Below are 16,036 nucleotides of genomic sequence, written 5' to 3' on the forward strand. Positions count from 1 at the left end.
TGCTCTGTGATTTGAATTTCACGTAGAGATAAACGAGCACTATCTGCACTATTGGTCCCTAATTTAGAAGTGAAAGCCTAGAGGGAAGGCAGCTTATCCACTCGTTTACTAACGAATAATGTGATTGACCGATACTATATAATACCCTTACCGCTGAAAGGGCGAGTGGGTTGAGTAGAACAGAAATTCAAATCCGTGATCATTAGATTACGAGTCAGACTCTCCAACAAATTCGCCATGCCGGGCCATTATTGTGTGTCTTAATATCAAATCACCAAGAAAAACCCTAAAAAAATTAAAGCATTTAGCAGGATAATAAATGGAAATTTAAAACAAGTATGTTGTGAAAACCTATATTGTCAACGTTTACTATTAATCGAACCAGCAAATTTGCTTTGAAACACTATTACATCCATTTTTAATGTTAAATCGCAAATTTACTTTTTAAAAATCACAAATATATTATTAGTCTTATATGTGTTCCCCTTTTAAAGACTGAACCCTGAAAACTTGAAATTTATTTCTAATTTGTTTGTTTGTAAAAAACTTATCAGGTGTGTTGTCATTAATATATCTGCATGTTTGCGAACTTGCCGAGTTTCGATATTGGTCGTGGGCAGAGCACAGCTAGCTTATTGCGTAGCGTTACATTTACCTACAAACAAACTTTGTCGTTAATAGCACAGGCCTCCCAATTTAAGTTTCATAAAAGCCTCTTTTGGTTTTAATAACAGATTTTCCATAATTCAGCTACGCGTACTTCGAAATTGATATTCTTTTTTTCGTGATTGGTTTAGAGAAATCTTTCATCAGCGGTTGTCAGTATTTTAAGCATAACAAAATGTGACTCGATTTCAATGAAAATGATTCACTTGTGTAAAAGAGAATGGGACGTTTTGTGAAAAAATCTGCATACGATGGAGAAAAATTAATATAACTTTTGGATTCAGCATACAGGAGTTACTGTAGAACATGTAAAAAATTCAATAAAATAAAACTATCTCAGGTCTGTGTAATTATCACCATTCCATGAAATAATATTAATTTGATGATAACTTGGTAGATATAAAGCTGAATGGCCATTTTGTTTGCTTGTATTATGAACAAGTATGAGTAGGCCCACCAAAAATCTTCATCTCCAGGCCTTTAGACCCTAATACAAAATCTTCAGCTCCAAGCCTTTTAGACCCTAATACAAAATCTTCAGCTCCAAGCCTTTTAGACCCTAATACAAAATCTTCAGCTCTAAGCCTTTTAGACCCTAATACAAAATCTTCAACTCCAAGCCTTTTAGACCCTAATACAAAATCTTCAGCTCCAGGCCTTTTAGACCCTAATACAAAATCTTGAGCTCCAAGCCTTTTAGACCCTAATACAAAATCTTCAGCTCCAAGCCTTTTAGACCCTAATACAAAAACGAAGAAGCAGTTGAGACGTTATCACTAAGTATGATAGTGCTTGTATGTAGGGATAGGCAGCGAAAAAAATGGCTGCCACATTTAATCTGTTTCTCTATGCTACTTAGAAATAACTGCTAAATTTGAACTATAGCCTTATTTAAAAACCTATTTGCCATTATCGAGATTCCCAGTATAATTGAAAAGTATTGCTAAAGTAGAGAACTTGGAACTAGCTAACGAGCCCAGATGTTCATTTTTTTCTCTCCTATTTTTGCCATAGAGGGGTGTGTGTTTTATGGCCAAATTTCCTGTGTAAAATATCACAGAAATCCATTTGAAAAAAATGGTTGATAATCATCACCTGTAACTGAAAATGTTTTATGGTTGCTTGAATATAGCAGAAGCGCTAGAGACCTCGGACAAGTCCGTAATGTAAGCATGATTTAATAGTAAGGAGTGCCCATTATGTTACAGGTGTTGTAAAGGGAAAAGTTACTGTAACTAGCACAGTTTTAAAATTCTGCATTTTTTTTTCACAAGGTATATAAATAATAAGCAAGTATTACACATGTGTATATGACAGTATTCTAGTTAACATTTCAATGGTATTAACACATTTGTTTGAATACGTCAATAAGCAAAATATGTGTAACCCAATGTAATTAACACTGAAGCAAAATAATGTTATCTAAGAAAAACAAATTTGTATATATATATAGAGAGAGGTTTAAAATATTTAACTCTCCTACATTAAGAGTATACCAAACTATACACAACTTTCTATAGTGGCATATAAAAACTTCTGACGAATTTGAGAAAGATTCGATAACTTAACATATGAAATTTGTACTAAGTCTAACGAAATCAGTTATAATGGCACTGTTTTAGTGGTACTTGTATAGTCAGAAATCAGACACGTTCAAGGTTCCTCTTCAATATTACGAATTCAAAATTATCGAAATAATTTTCTAAATTCGTTTCACTGTTTTTAAAGAAAGTTTTCTAAATTAAAGAGCGCAGCATCGGCTTATATTACAAATCAGAAAAGCGAAGAAAATAATCTGCTATTGTTACAGACTCGGCAGTTTTAAGCTGTTCTCGTTCCCCTAGCTTTTCATGTAAAGGTAATGGGTGTATCGGTACAATTCAGGTCAGTTCACCATAGTGCCGTTCTTTTCTGATTTTATCTACACCTGTTTCATGTCTCAAGCAGTAAAAATCACCTCACGGGTAATCAAAAGCGAGCTTGGCTGTTTGCAGCCAAGCACATAACGTACGTGAACAATAAAAGGTAAAAATCAAACATATCAAACTAATAAGTGAAGAGACATTGAAAAACTTTTTTATTAAATATAACAGCATGTAGCGGTCCTAGTTTGTTAAAGTTTCTCTTCATTTTTATTTTTTTTTAAATCTCAATATTAACTAATTTAACTGTTTTTATTCTCACAGCCGTCTTTCATAAATATGACTTCAGGTTGGTCAAAAAATGCAGTGTGCTGTTATTAATGAGAGAATCGTCACTGTTAGAGATCTGGAACTACGTACTGTTAACAATGAATGAACTGCCATTGTTAGATATAACCATATGAAAGTACTGTTATCGATGAATGAACCATCAATGTTAGAGATCATAACGTACTGTTATCATTGAATGAACGATCATTGTTAAAATTCACAAACAAAGTAATGTTATCGATGAATGAACCATCATTGTTAGAAATAGCAAACAAGTAATGCTATCGATGAATGAACCATCATTGTTAGATATCACAAGTAATGCTATCGATGAATGAACCATCATTGTTAGATATCACAAACAAAGTACTCTTATTGAAACGTAAACCATCATTGTTAGAGATCACAAACAAAGTACTCTTATTGAAACGTAAACCATCATTGTTAGAGATCACAAACAAAGTACTGTTATCGATGAATGAACCATAATTATTAGAGATAATAAATAAAGCACTGTTATCGATGAATGAACTATCATTGCTAGAGATCACAAACAAAGTAATGTTAGCGATGAATGAACTATCATTGCTAGAGATCACAAACAAAGTAATGTTAGCGATGAATGAACCATCATTGTTAGAGATAGCAAACAAAGTACTGTTATCAATGAATGAACCATCATTGTTAGAGATCACAAAGTACTGTTATCGATGAATGAACCATCATTGTTAGAGATCAAAAACAAAGTACTGTTACCAATGAATGAACCATCATTGCTAGAGATCACAAACAAAGTAATGTTATCGATGAATGAACCATCATTGTTAGAGATAGCAAACAAAGTACTGTTATCAATGAATGAACCATCCTTGTTAGAGATCACAAACAAAGTACTGTTATCGATGAATGAACCATCATTGTTAGAGATCACAAACAAAGTACTGTTACCAATGAATGAACCATCATTGCTAGAGATCACAAACAAAGTAATGTTATCGATGAATGAACCATCATTGTTAGAGATAGCAAACAAAGTACCTTTATCAATGAATGAACCATCATTGTTAGAGATAACAAATAACGTACTGTTATCGATGAATGAACCATCATTGTTAGAGATCACAAATAAAGTACTGTTATCAATGAATGAACCATCATTGTTAGAGATAATAAATAACGACTGTTATCGATGAATGAACCATCATTGTTAGAGGTCACAAATAAAGTACTGTTATTAATGAATGAACCATCATTGTTAGAGATAATAAATAACGTACTGTTATCGATGAATGAACCATCATTGTTAGAGATCACAAATAACGTACTGTTTTCGATAAATGAGCCATCATTGTTAGAGATAACAAAGTACTGTTATCAATGAATGAACCATCATTGTTAGAGATAACAAAGAAAGTAATGTTATCGATGAATGAACCATCATTGTTAGAGATAACAAAGAAAGTAATGTTATCGATGAATGAACCATCATTGTTAGATATCACAAGAAAGGACTGTTATCGATGAATGAACCATCATTGTTAGAAGTCACAAACAAAGTACTGTTATCAATGAACGAACCATTATTGTTAGAGATCACAAACAAGTAATATTATCGATGAATGACCATCATTGTTTGTGAAATCTAAGAATCATTGATAACATCGATAACAGTACTTTGTTTGTGATCTATGAATGAACCATCATTGTTAGAGATCACAAACAAAGTACTGTTATCGATGAATGAGCCATCATTCTTAGAGATCACAAACAAAGTACTGTTATCAATGAATGAACCATCATTGTTAGAGATAACAAAGAAAGTAATGTTATCGATGAATGAAACATTATTGTTAGAGATAACAAACAAACTACTGTTATCGTGAATGAACCATCATTGTTATATATCACAAACAAAGTACTCTATTGGTTGGTTGGTTGATATGGCGTTTTGTTGAGCAAAACAAGTAGGCTATCTGCGCCTGTTGGATCTCGAACACGGTACTAATACCAAAAGGAGAATTGCCATCCTTAGATAACTAAAATAATGCACTCTTATGAATAAGAGAACCAATATATTTATTTATATTCTCCTTTAGAATGTTTATCATATGGTGTATTATTATTGTTATAGAGTTCTTCCTTTATATTGTTATCACTTGATGCAGTGTTTCTCAAACTTCGTGCCGCGGAATTCTTCCAATTAAGTAATTTTTATTTAGTATTTTAAATTTATTATTTAATTTTTTAAATTTCAAATTTGATTTATTTTCTACTTGATACGCAGTATAACAGTAATTCCTGTCTGTCTTAGTAAGGGTACCACACGGACTTTTTACACGTGCTGCAACAAGGATTGAGGCATTGAAAGTATGTCGCAAGCTGAAAAGGTTTTGGAATTAGTGACTTGCAAAATTAACATTGTTAAGCATTTCCTTCCATAAACTTTTCGTCATTCTATGAACCATCAGGGCTGCAAGTACCTGAACTTAATACTGTCACTCAGAAAATTATTAGTATTTGGTGTATTGTCCTCTGAGTTACGTTACTTCTCTCATGTTTCTGTTGTTACTTAAAACAACATCGTTAATCAACATACCTACACATGAGTGGTATTTCTGTAATAGAGAAATCCTCTTTTGTGATTATTTTCTTTGAGTTTGTTTTGAATTTCGGACAAAGCTACTCGAGGGCTATCTGCGCTAGCCGTTCCTATTGAGCAGTGTAAGACTAGAGGAAAGGCAGCTAGTTATTACCACCCACCGCCAACTCTGGGGCTATTCTTTTATCAACGAATAGTGGGATTGACCGTAACATTATAACGCCCCCACGGCTTAAAGGCGAGCATGTTTGGTGCAACGGGGATTTGAACCCGCGACCCTCGGATTACGAGTCGAACGCCTTAACACGCTTGACCATGCCAGGCTATATTTTTTTTCAGATTATAAAGTTGATCAAATTTGGAACTTTTTAAGATTTAGATTGTCATTTACTGTTTTATCACGCTTTCTTTCAATCACGACGACTATGTCTTGACAGTCTCCCGCTGGTATGGCGGTAACTCTAGTGATTTACAACACCAAAATCTGGGGTTCGATTCCCCTCGGTGGACACAGCAGATAGCCCGATGTGCACTTGCTACAAGAAAACACACACGCAGTCTTGACAAATTATCATTACATTCATAACACTTTGGTGCATTTTTATTTGTACGATATTCCTTTCTAACCAAAGAACTTATTCCTAATAGAGGGCTCCATTCTAACAATTTTTACATTCGAAATTAAAGTATTCGAGGTAACCTCTGATAATGCATAAAAAACTACTTGTTCTCTCTCAAGCAAACTACCTATTTCAGTTTATTTATGCTTTAGATAAAGTTGAGATCCTTCGTATCTACAAAAGGATATATTTTATTTATGCTTTAGTTGGTTGGTTTGGTGTTTTATGATAGATGAAGGTCCTTCTTTAATTTGCAAAAGAAAATATTTTATTTATGCTTCAGGCTAAGATGGAGGTCGTTCTTTGATATGCAAAAGCAAAGTTACACGATGGGCTATCTGTGTTCTTCTCACCGAGGGTATCGAAACGCGGTTTCTAGCACTGTAAATCCGTAGACAAACCACTTTGTCACTAGAGATCCCAAAATTGGGTAATTATTTGAAACGTCTGACAATGGCCGTTACGATTCATCGACTTTTACCCGAACATTCTATTAACGGGTAGCTCGAGAAATGACCGAGAACCAAGATCACAATTATTATTCCACACCAACTCAAGCATGATCAAAACTCGATACTTCACTCACTCGGTAACAATTACCAAAGGATGTTACATCTAGAAACGCTCACAAGGGGTCGATGACCCTTTTACCTACCTCGTTTTCAAATTTAAAAAGAAAACTTGTTCCATATAAAATTATTTACATTTTTTTAAACTTAGGAGCTACCATAAAGCTCGTGTATACAATCGAAAAAAAACAACCTGTTCTTAACATCTTATTTTATTATTGTCATAATGAATTTTGCATATGGAAATGTTCTGGTAATCAGTTATTCATAGAACACTGTCAATTTAACACAGGTTTGTTTCTACAAGCTATCCAAAAACCTCCAGACACCACACACTGTCTGAGAAAAGTACATCAGTGCACTGCTAATTACAGAAAACACAATTAACGTGTACAGTGATTCATTTATTGGCTTTAAGAGAAAGTTCAGTAATTCCAAGTTGTTTTTTCCCATTGTAGTTAGAGAAAGATTTAATTAAACAAAGTTAAATAAATCGAATTCTATCATAGGGTCTGGATCCTGTTAACAAATAGTAGGAAGAATTTGGCAGCAGAAATAACGTAACTCTTATAAGCTTTTACCTTTCCTTCCTTTGTGTATTTCCAGAATAATTGATTTCCCTCGTTACACCCGCTAATAAGGGATAATTCGATCAGAAAATAAGGAGAGTTGTTTGTCTTAGATAATTTATCGGAGTTTCCTTGGTACGTGTGTGAAACAAATAAAACACATCGTATATATTTGGCACACGAAAAGACAGTCGTTTCTATCGAATTGTGATTATATCTTCGGCTTTTTTTTTCCTTTCAGGATAAACTTTTGTTGTTGTTTTAATGCTTTATCCATACCTTTACTCGAAGAACTCCATATAGAACTAAACTAAAAAAAAAAAAAAAAAAAGCGCATTTTCACTCTACAGGTAAATAAACCGTATTTACCTAGTCGACAATGTGACTTTGTTACTTCTTTCCAACTAACATACAGACATTGTAGATTCAACCAGCAAAGGATATCACAGTTGTCAATCCTTTCAAAGCGAATGTCATATGTTAACGTGATATACCTGCGTGTTTAGTAAGACGTTACCTACTATGTAGAACAAAGCAAAAAGAACGAGGCAACCTCCATGTGTTTTTGAACCATGCGTTTATTTTTAAATTGTAAAGAAACAAAATAAACGAAAGTTTTTAACTATATAAATAGAAGCAGATATAAAACATGACACACTCACACATCTAAGGTTATCATACTTCTAGAATGAAAATTTGAGACATTTTTCCAAACAGAACACATCTGTTATATATCAGGGTATGAACATGATTCAGCAAATGAACTGCAGACAGTATCAAGTTATTTAAGTAATATACAAATCAGATAAACATTTGCATTACAGCATGTATATGGAATTTCAACGCTAGAAACCAGGTTTCGATAACTTTGGTAGAAAGAAGACACAATCCTTTATGAAGCGTTGTGCTTAAATACTAACAAACATATCTTGTTCCAGGAGTGATGACAAGTCGTATATACATACATATAATATCAAACTCAAATTGAGGTACAGTGAAACTGGTAAAATTTAATACTTTTACTTGTTCTAATTAGGATCAAAAAACAAATTTGGATGATCCTAGTTTCACTTAGCCATCTGGTACCCCTGTGCATACAACACCCCATAACCATTGGAATAATGCACGATAATTTACAGCGACATCTGCTGATATGAAAAAAATATAATAAAAACAATCTTTAAGAAAGCACCCTGGGCGATATAAATTATACTCACCTTTCTTTAACCCTTAAAAAGCAGCCATCATCAATTGATGCTGCTACCTACAACATTCCTGTTGTTTAAGGGTTAATAAAAAATCATTCTTGCTCTCAAACATACAAACTTTTCCTCTCCTAAGGGCGTACCTTTCGCATTATTATTATTATGTCTCCATTTAGAAATTCCAATTAAAATAATCAAAGTGAATAACAACTATAATTTTTACTTACAAATTAAGCTATATAGCCTTGATTTGCTTTGTACTTCAACTTACAATGAATAATATTTCCTTTCAACTCACCGATTTTTGGTAATTACGTGATAATCACAAATATAAATAGCACTAGATTGGCAGTTACTGTGTGTTGAACTTTTAAAGCTCGCTAGTCGAACTGACTCTAGCAAGGTGATCACGCTTCACAACTTATGGCTGTATTCTAAACTTGGCGTTTAGATAATTTTATCTGGTTTTAATAAGTTTCTCAAGATGATCTAAATCTGATTTTGACTAAGAAAGGCTACCTGTCTACAGAAATTCCAAACCAAAGTGGTGTTATGTTAAAGTGCCACTGACTTAAACGGACCTGTTAAGGACACTCCTCAACCACCAAAATCCTCTCTTCTCCTTCACGGAATGCCACGCATGGCAAACACGTAGGTGAATGTTTAGATCTCAAAAGTGAACTGAAACTACAGAATCTTCCGTGGGAGGGCTTCTCACAACATACAGAAATCTATCTTATAGGGTCTTCGAGAGAATATAGGAGTCTTAGTGGTGTGACATCTACAAATCAACAGAAATTATCTAAAATAAATATATTTAAATCATGATATGTTACATCTGTAATTGTAAGACTGTTTAGTATCTGTTTCTACGTATCAAGACTTGTTAACACACAACTTCATCTTGAGTGCTACAAACGTTTATCGCGGTTACCAGTTACTAAAATTCATTGTTATTGCTTCCGTTTACCACACTTTTCCTATTAAATAATTCCATACTTTAACCTTTAAAGATTTAAATTGGAATACGTTCGAATTTTGTCACTGAACAAGATCGTCCTTAAAGCCACGTGGGCGTAATAACATATCGGTTAATCCCAATCATTGTTGTTAGAGTAGCCTATGAGTTGGCAGTGGGTAGCGTTAACTAGCTGCGTTCTCTCTAGCCTATCACCTCTAAATTACGAACGACTAGCACAAGCAGCTCTCGAGGAGCTTTACTTGAAATTGAACAGAGAATAAAAAAAAGGCATATACATATATTCAAACGTTTAGGGACAGAAAGGGACCTATTGGTTCACCTCGACAGTCCTATCCTCTGAACCAAACTAAAAATTATTATAAAAATAAATCATACCTTTTCATTCATGTTTATATTAAGCTTTCTTTTAAAACTCACCAACATTTACTGCTTCCACAACATCCGAACGCAGCCCATTCCGTAGGCCAACCACCCTATTTGTCAAATAAAACTGTCTTAGCTGAAGACAGCTTGTACCTTTCCTAAATTTATCTTTGTGTCCTCTAGTCCTATAATTCTCGATATTAAGCATGAAAAATATTGATACATCAATATTATCAATTCTTTTTGCAATCCTAAACACTTCAACCAGATCACCTCTAATTCTTGTTTGTAAGGATCCTCATCTCTTCTCATATGACAATCCCTCCATTCTAGGAACTTTTCTCTGAACCCATTTCAACAATTCAATGTATTTCCTAACGTAAGGACCCAAAGACTGAACACAATCCTCCAAATACAGCCTAACCAGCGAACTACCTGTGTATATGTATTTTCTTATAGTAAAGCCACATCGGGGTATCTGCTAAGTCCACTGAGGAGAATCGAACCCCTGATTGTAGCGTTGTAAGTCCGAAGACTTACCGCTGTCCCAGTTGAGGACATGTAACCTGTACAATGAACATTTTAGACTTGTATCCATAACTCAATTATTCAAATAACCACCATATAGAAAGAATATTTATGTAAACTACTGAAATAGGTTCAGGAACAAAAATCACAAAATGTAATCTAGTAAGGGCAAAAAAATGAGGAAGTACGAACATGCACATGACAGTTTTACTACACGTGTATTAAAGTTTTGGCTTTATTCAGTTTTCAAAATAATAAAGGGCCTTGGCGAGTTTATATATACATTTTTTTTCTCTTCTGTAATATGTGTTTAAAATAATTGTTTTTAATTAATATTACTAACAACTGTGGTACCAGTAAATTGGGTAACAAGGGGCTGGATATCCAAAAATTGATCTCGGAATTTGATTGCGAAATGATACCCAAGTATCACTAACAAGTTTTATATATTTTAAAAAAAATTAAGTATAGATAAAGAAGTGGCTTTTTAAATATTGATGTACCAACAAATATTAGCTATATATTAGGAATGTCGGATACAGATGAAGATATGGCTTCGTAAAGATTGATGAACCAATGAATATTAACTATATATAAGGAATGCCATATATAGGTTAAAATATGACTTCGTAACGACTAATGTATCAACGAAAATTAGCTATATAACAGGAATGTTAGAAAACTATTTCTAAAATTATTAACAGCCTCATTGCGAATGCATTTAAAAAACGTGTCAAGCTAAAATATCAGATAGTCTATTGTGATTTTATACAAAAAAAAACAAACGAAAACTTGACAATTTTGTAGTGTAGCACATAATGAAGCTAAGATTTTGTTGAACTTTAATTATATTAACTTATTATGGATTTCATGTTTCCCTGTATTCACAACAATTCGTTTGGATCATTGGAAAAGATAATAAAGCACATTTTATTTAGTATTGAAATACTGAAGGTAATTATATGAGTTGCTTTTTTCAACAGAATTAAAGGATTAACTTTCACATGATTCTCGACTTGGTAAATTTCTCGTCAAAGAAGTACCTCTTCCGAAAACATCTCTATCGTATATTTGCATTATTTTATGACGTATTCACATTCTGTCATCATGAACGTAAATATCAACAAAATCCATATCGTTATTTTCATCTATCATAACCACCAGTGGTATCAAAAATATTCTCATTATAATTTGGTTACAGTTGTTTTCTTCAGCCGTTTGTTACATTATTAGTACTTGTTAAGATATTTTATGGCTACTTTCTTCCATAACTCTCACAAACACAGCGAGATCATATTAAACACTTCAGCATCAAGATGGTTTACAATTGAAGATGAAATTTCCACTTTGAACTACAACATTTTTTTCAACTGTCAACACGACTTTCTCAGCAATTTTGATCCATCGATTTAGAGTGACCAGTGGTCCCCTGAAGTTAAAACAGCCTAAAATAGTCATATTTTGGCCAACGATACTGCTCAGAAAAAGACTATCTACAGTTGGTCATTTTTCCTGACCAACACCAGCTAACCCAATTTCCAGACAAGGGTGGTGTAAGTTAACCAACGTATAGCGTCCAACTTACATAAATTTTTATTTGGTTTTTGAAAAGCACCGACTTTTATAAAACTAAAGAACTCTGTAGTACTATCTATCAGTTTAACTCCTACAGTAAGTTCAGGAAATCGTGCATTACAAGTTAGTACGAGTACCACTGGTTACGTATGTAAAGAAGTCTGGCTTCCAGAAATGTCTTAACTTCAGGTTGACATTCTTCCTACCGACTTCTCATGAAATGACCGCTTTTATTGAAGAGACATTCCAGGCTCCTTTTTGTATCATCCTTCACCTATGACTAAAGGATAAGCTTATAGCTCAAAATTATGTCTAAACCCCCTTCAAAAGTGGCATAATAATAATAAAACCATGAGTATGCCAACACATACTGCTTTAACCAATTATATGGTAAACATAGAAGAAAGCTAGGAAAAAAACAAAACATTGATGTGTTATCAGTGATAATGTCTTGGTCCTGGTATAACAATGTATTACCATGACGTGATTTAAGTTATAGTTAAGCACTATGTTTCTAGACTTGAAGCGACAGTTAAACGATAACTTGGCAAATATGACATCTTTACAATATACTGTTGACATCTCACAATTTCAAAAATATAAAGTGAAAAGACAGAGAAATAAGATATATTGTTTAAACTATTTGACTGAGTCACCAACTGAAAAGATTGGTTGGTTGACTTAGTGTTTTATGGCACAAAGCAGCTAGGCGATCTGAGCAAAACATCCGGTAAAAGTAAATGTAGTAAAATTCATAAAAGGAAATGAAGGTAAAACAAAACAGCATTGAAAAACATAAATAGCATAAACCAACGTTGACATCTAGTCTACAATGTTAAGAGAGAAACTAGAGTAAAAGAAGTTGTAAAAGACTTTCCGTAGCATAATGGTAATTACCATAACCCGCCAGGAAGACTAACAGGTAAGTATAAGAACCACCGTCAGTCACCTGAAGTTGGCCTTTCCAGTCCTGGTTCCGGGTTATGTGTCATTACAGCCATTATCAAAGGGTAAAGTAATAAAAGTATTAAAAGACATGCAGCAAAATTGTAATAATAACTCGCCAGGACGACTAACGGGTAGTTCAAACAGCAGCGTTAGTCACATGAAGGTGGCCTTTCCAGTCCTGGTGTCGAGTTATTTAATGTTACGGCTATTTTCTAATTTCAAATCGAACTAGAGAGATTGTGACTCTTAAAAGGGAACCACAATATAAAAAAAAGGTTTAATGAAGAAATATAAAACACTTAAATGACATTAAAAAGTTTAATGGCTGTTAAAAAAACTAAAAATGTTATCAAGGTGGACAGTGTTACCGTCACCCATAACACTGGCAAATGTTATGGACAAACCTTGGGACAGAACATGTTTAAAATAGCGCCGTCGTTGAGTCGTAATGACGACAAGAAAGTAAAATGTGGCTTATTGTGATCTGAGTGTTACACAAACAATACATCGGTGCATCAGTTCCAGATAAAAGAAAACAATGAGTTAAACTGTGACCAATGCGTAGTCTAGTCAGAACAACTTCCTCCTTCCGATCCTTACGGAAGCAAGACAACCAGTTCAATACAGTTTTGTTTGAAAAAGCTTGTTTTCGCGTTGCTCACTCCAAGTCGACTGTTAGCTAGCACGAAGCCGAGCCTTGAATACAGAACCATAGTCCATTATGGAATAGGCACAGTGGTGATAGTGCCAGAGCAGATAGATTTAGCTGCCGTGTCTGCAAGCTCGATCCCGCGAATACCAACGTGTCCTGGTATCCAGAAAAACTGGATAGAAGTGGATGTTAATGAGAAATGGGCCAGTCGGTTTTGAATATCAGCGAGAACAGGGTGTGAACCAACGTGAAGCGATTCCAGGGCAAGTAGAGAACTAAGAGAGTCAGTATAAATTGTGCAGTTGGAGTACTGCTTAGCTTTAATATGATACAGGGCAAGAAAAATGGCGTACAGTTCAGCAGTGAACACAGAAGCTGTAGAGAGGATTCTTTGCGCAACCACCAAGCTGCAACAAACCATGACAAAGCCCACAGTCTCATGATTTGGAACCATCCGTATAAATTGGAATGGAAAGATTGTTTGAAAGATGCTCAGTAAATAAAAGATGGTACTTCCAATCGAGAGTATCTGCTTTTCTCAGATGGCTTAAAGAAAGGTCACATTTGGGGACTGTAATAAGCTATGGTGGGATGGGCTGACCAGTGGATTCTGCAATGTTATCCAAGGACAGACCCAATTTATCCAGTTGCACCTGGATGCAAAGGCCAAAAGGAGCAATGGCACATCGTCTGTTCTAAAAGTATGGCCCACCGAGGAGGGAAAACACAACCCCAAGTAAGATGTTTTGGTAAAAAACAAAGTTTCGAAGAATATAGTAAAGAGAGTTGCAAATGGCAAAGGTGCAAAGAAGGTTCATGAGATTCTACATATAAGCTCTGAACTGGGGAGGTGTGGAAAGCCCCAGTGCAGTCGAAGTCCTTGATGATGAATGAGGTTCAGCATCTTTAAGGCTGATGGTCTGGCAGAGCCATAGACCATTGATCCATAGTCGAGTTTCGATCGAATAAGAGTACGATATATCTTTAACACAGAACATTGATCCGCTCCCCATCTGGTAGCTGCTTTAAGTGTGGTATAAAGGTAAGCTTAAGGTCAAAGATAAGCCCCAAGAACTTGGTCTCAGGGACCACAGGCAGTGAAACTTCACCAATACGGAGTTCAAGATCAGGGTGAATACCCCGTTGGCGGCAAAAGTGCATGCAAGCGGTTTTAAAGAGAGAAATTAGAGCCATTCGCCATGGTCCACTTCAGTACACGATCGAGGGCAGTTTGTAGTTGCCACTCAGTATATCTCATATTCAATGACTGACACGAGATGTGAAAGTCATCGACATAGAGCCCGTTTGCAACAGTGAGAGGGAGTTGTTCAGTTATGGCATTAATCTTTATACTGAAAAGTGTGACACTCAAAACACAGCCCTGAGGGACCCCAAGTTCCTGTAGAAAAGAACAGGAAAGTGTTGAATCCACACGACTTGGAATCTGCTGCCCATTAAAATTTTTTTAATAAACATGGGTAAATGGCCATGTAACCCATATATATGGAAGTCTCGCAAAATGCCATACCTCCATATTGTGTCATAAGCCTTCTCAATGTTAAAGAATATTGATACAAGATGTCGTTTGAGAAAGGTTTCTCTGATTGATGTTTCAAGTCGAATTTGGTGGTCCATGGTGGAGTGCTGTCGTCGGAACCCACAATGGGTGGGAGAGAGGAGGTTGTTTAATTCGAGGAACCAAACAAGACGAGCATTAACCATCCTCTCTAAGGTCTTACAGAAGCAGCTCGTCAAAGCAATTGGATGGTAGTTTGAAGGAATCTTGGAATCTTTCTCAGGTTTGGAGAAAGGTAAGATAATAGCCTGGCACCAGGCATTAGAAAAAACATTCTCCTGCCAGATCTGGTTAAAAACAATTAGAAGAATATCAAGAGAAGCAGGAGAGAGATAGTACAGCATGTCATAGTGTACATCATCAGGTCCAACAGATGTACTGCCAGACCAATGAAAGGCCATTTTCAGTTCCACCAATGTAAAGAGACGATTATAGTCAAAGAGACAATCAGTTCAAAAGGAAAAAGGTGAAGACTCTGCCTGAGTCCTGATGGCCAAAAAGGTGGAGGAACAAGCAGAAGTGCTAGATACCCAGCAAAAGCATTCACCTAGTGTATCGTCGATACTCCAGACATCAGCTACTTCTTGGCCATCACAGGGGGGTACAGAATTGTAGTGTCCACTGACCTTTCGAACCCTATCCCATATGACCTTGGAACTGGTTGTAGAAGATGTGCTAGTTGTGAACTTATTCCAAGATTCCTTCTGGCTTTGACGTCTTACCCACCTAGCATGTGCACGGGCCCATTGGAAAGCAATGCAGTTTGAAAATGTGGGATATCTACAGAAAGTATCCCAGTCCCATTTTTGAGCCTTCTATGCCATGTGGCAGGCAGGATTCCACCATGAACGAGGATATAGTGGAAAATGTGTCGATGTTTTAGGAATACACTGAGCAGCTGCTTGTATAATACAGTCAGTTACCTCTGCCACAGAGTCTATTGATGGCTGACAGACGATGGCAGGATACATTCTTTGAGAGCAGTGAAAGTG

The sequence above is a fragment of the Tachypleus tridentatus genome, chromosome 2, assembly GCF_004210375.1.
Source record: "Tachypleus tridentatus isolate NWPU-2018 chromosome 2, ASM421037v1, whole genome shotgun sequence".
Lineage (NCBI taxonomy): Eukaryota > Metazoa > Arthropoda > Merostomata > Xiphosura > Limulidae > Tachypleus > Tachypleus tridentatus.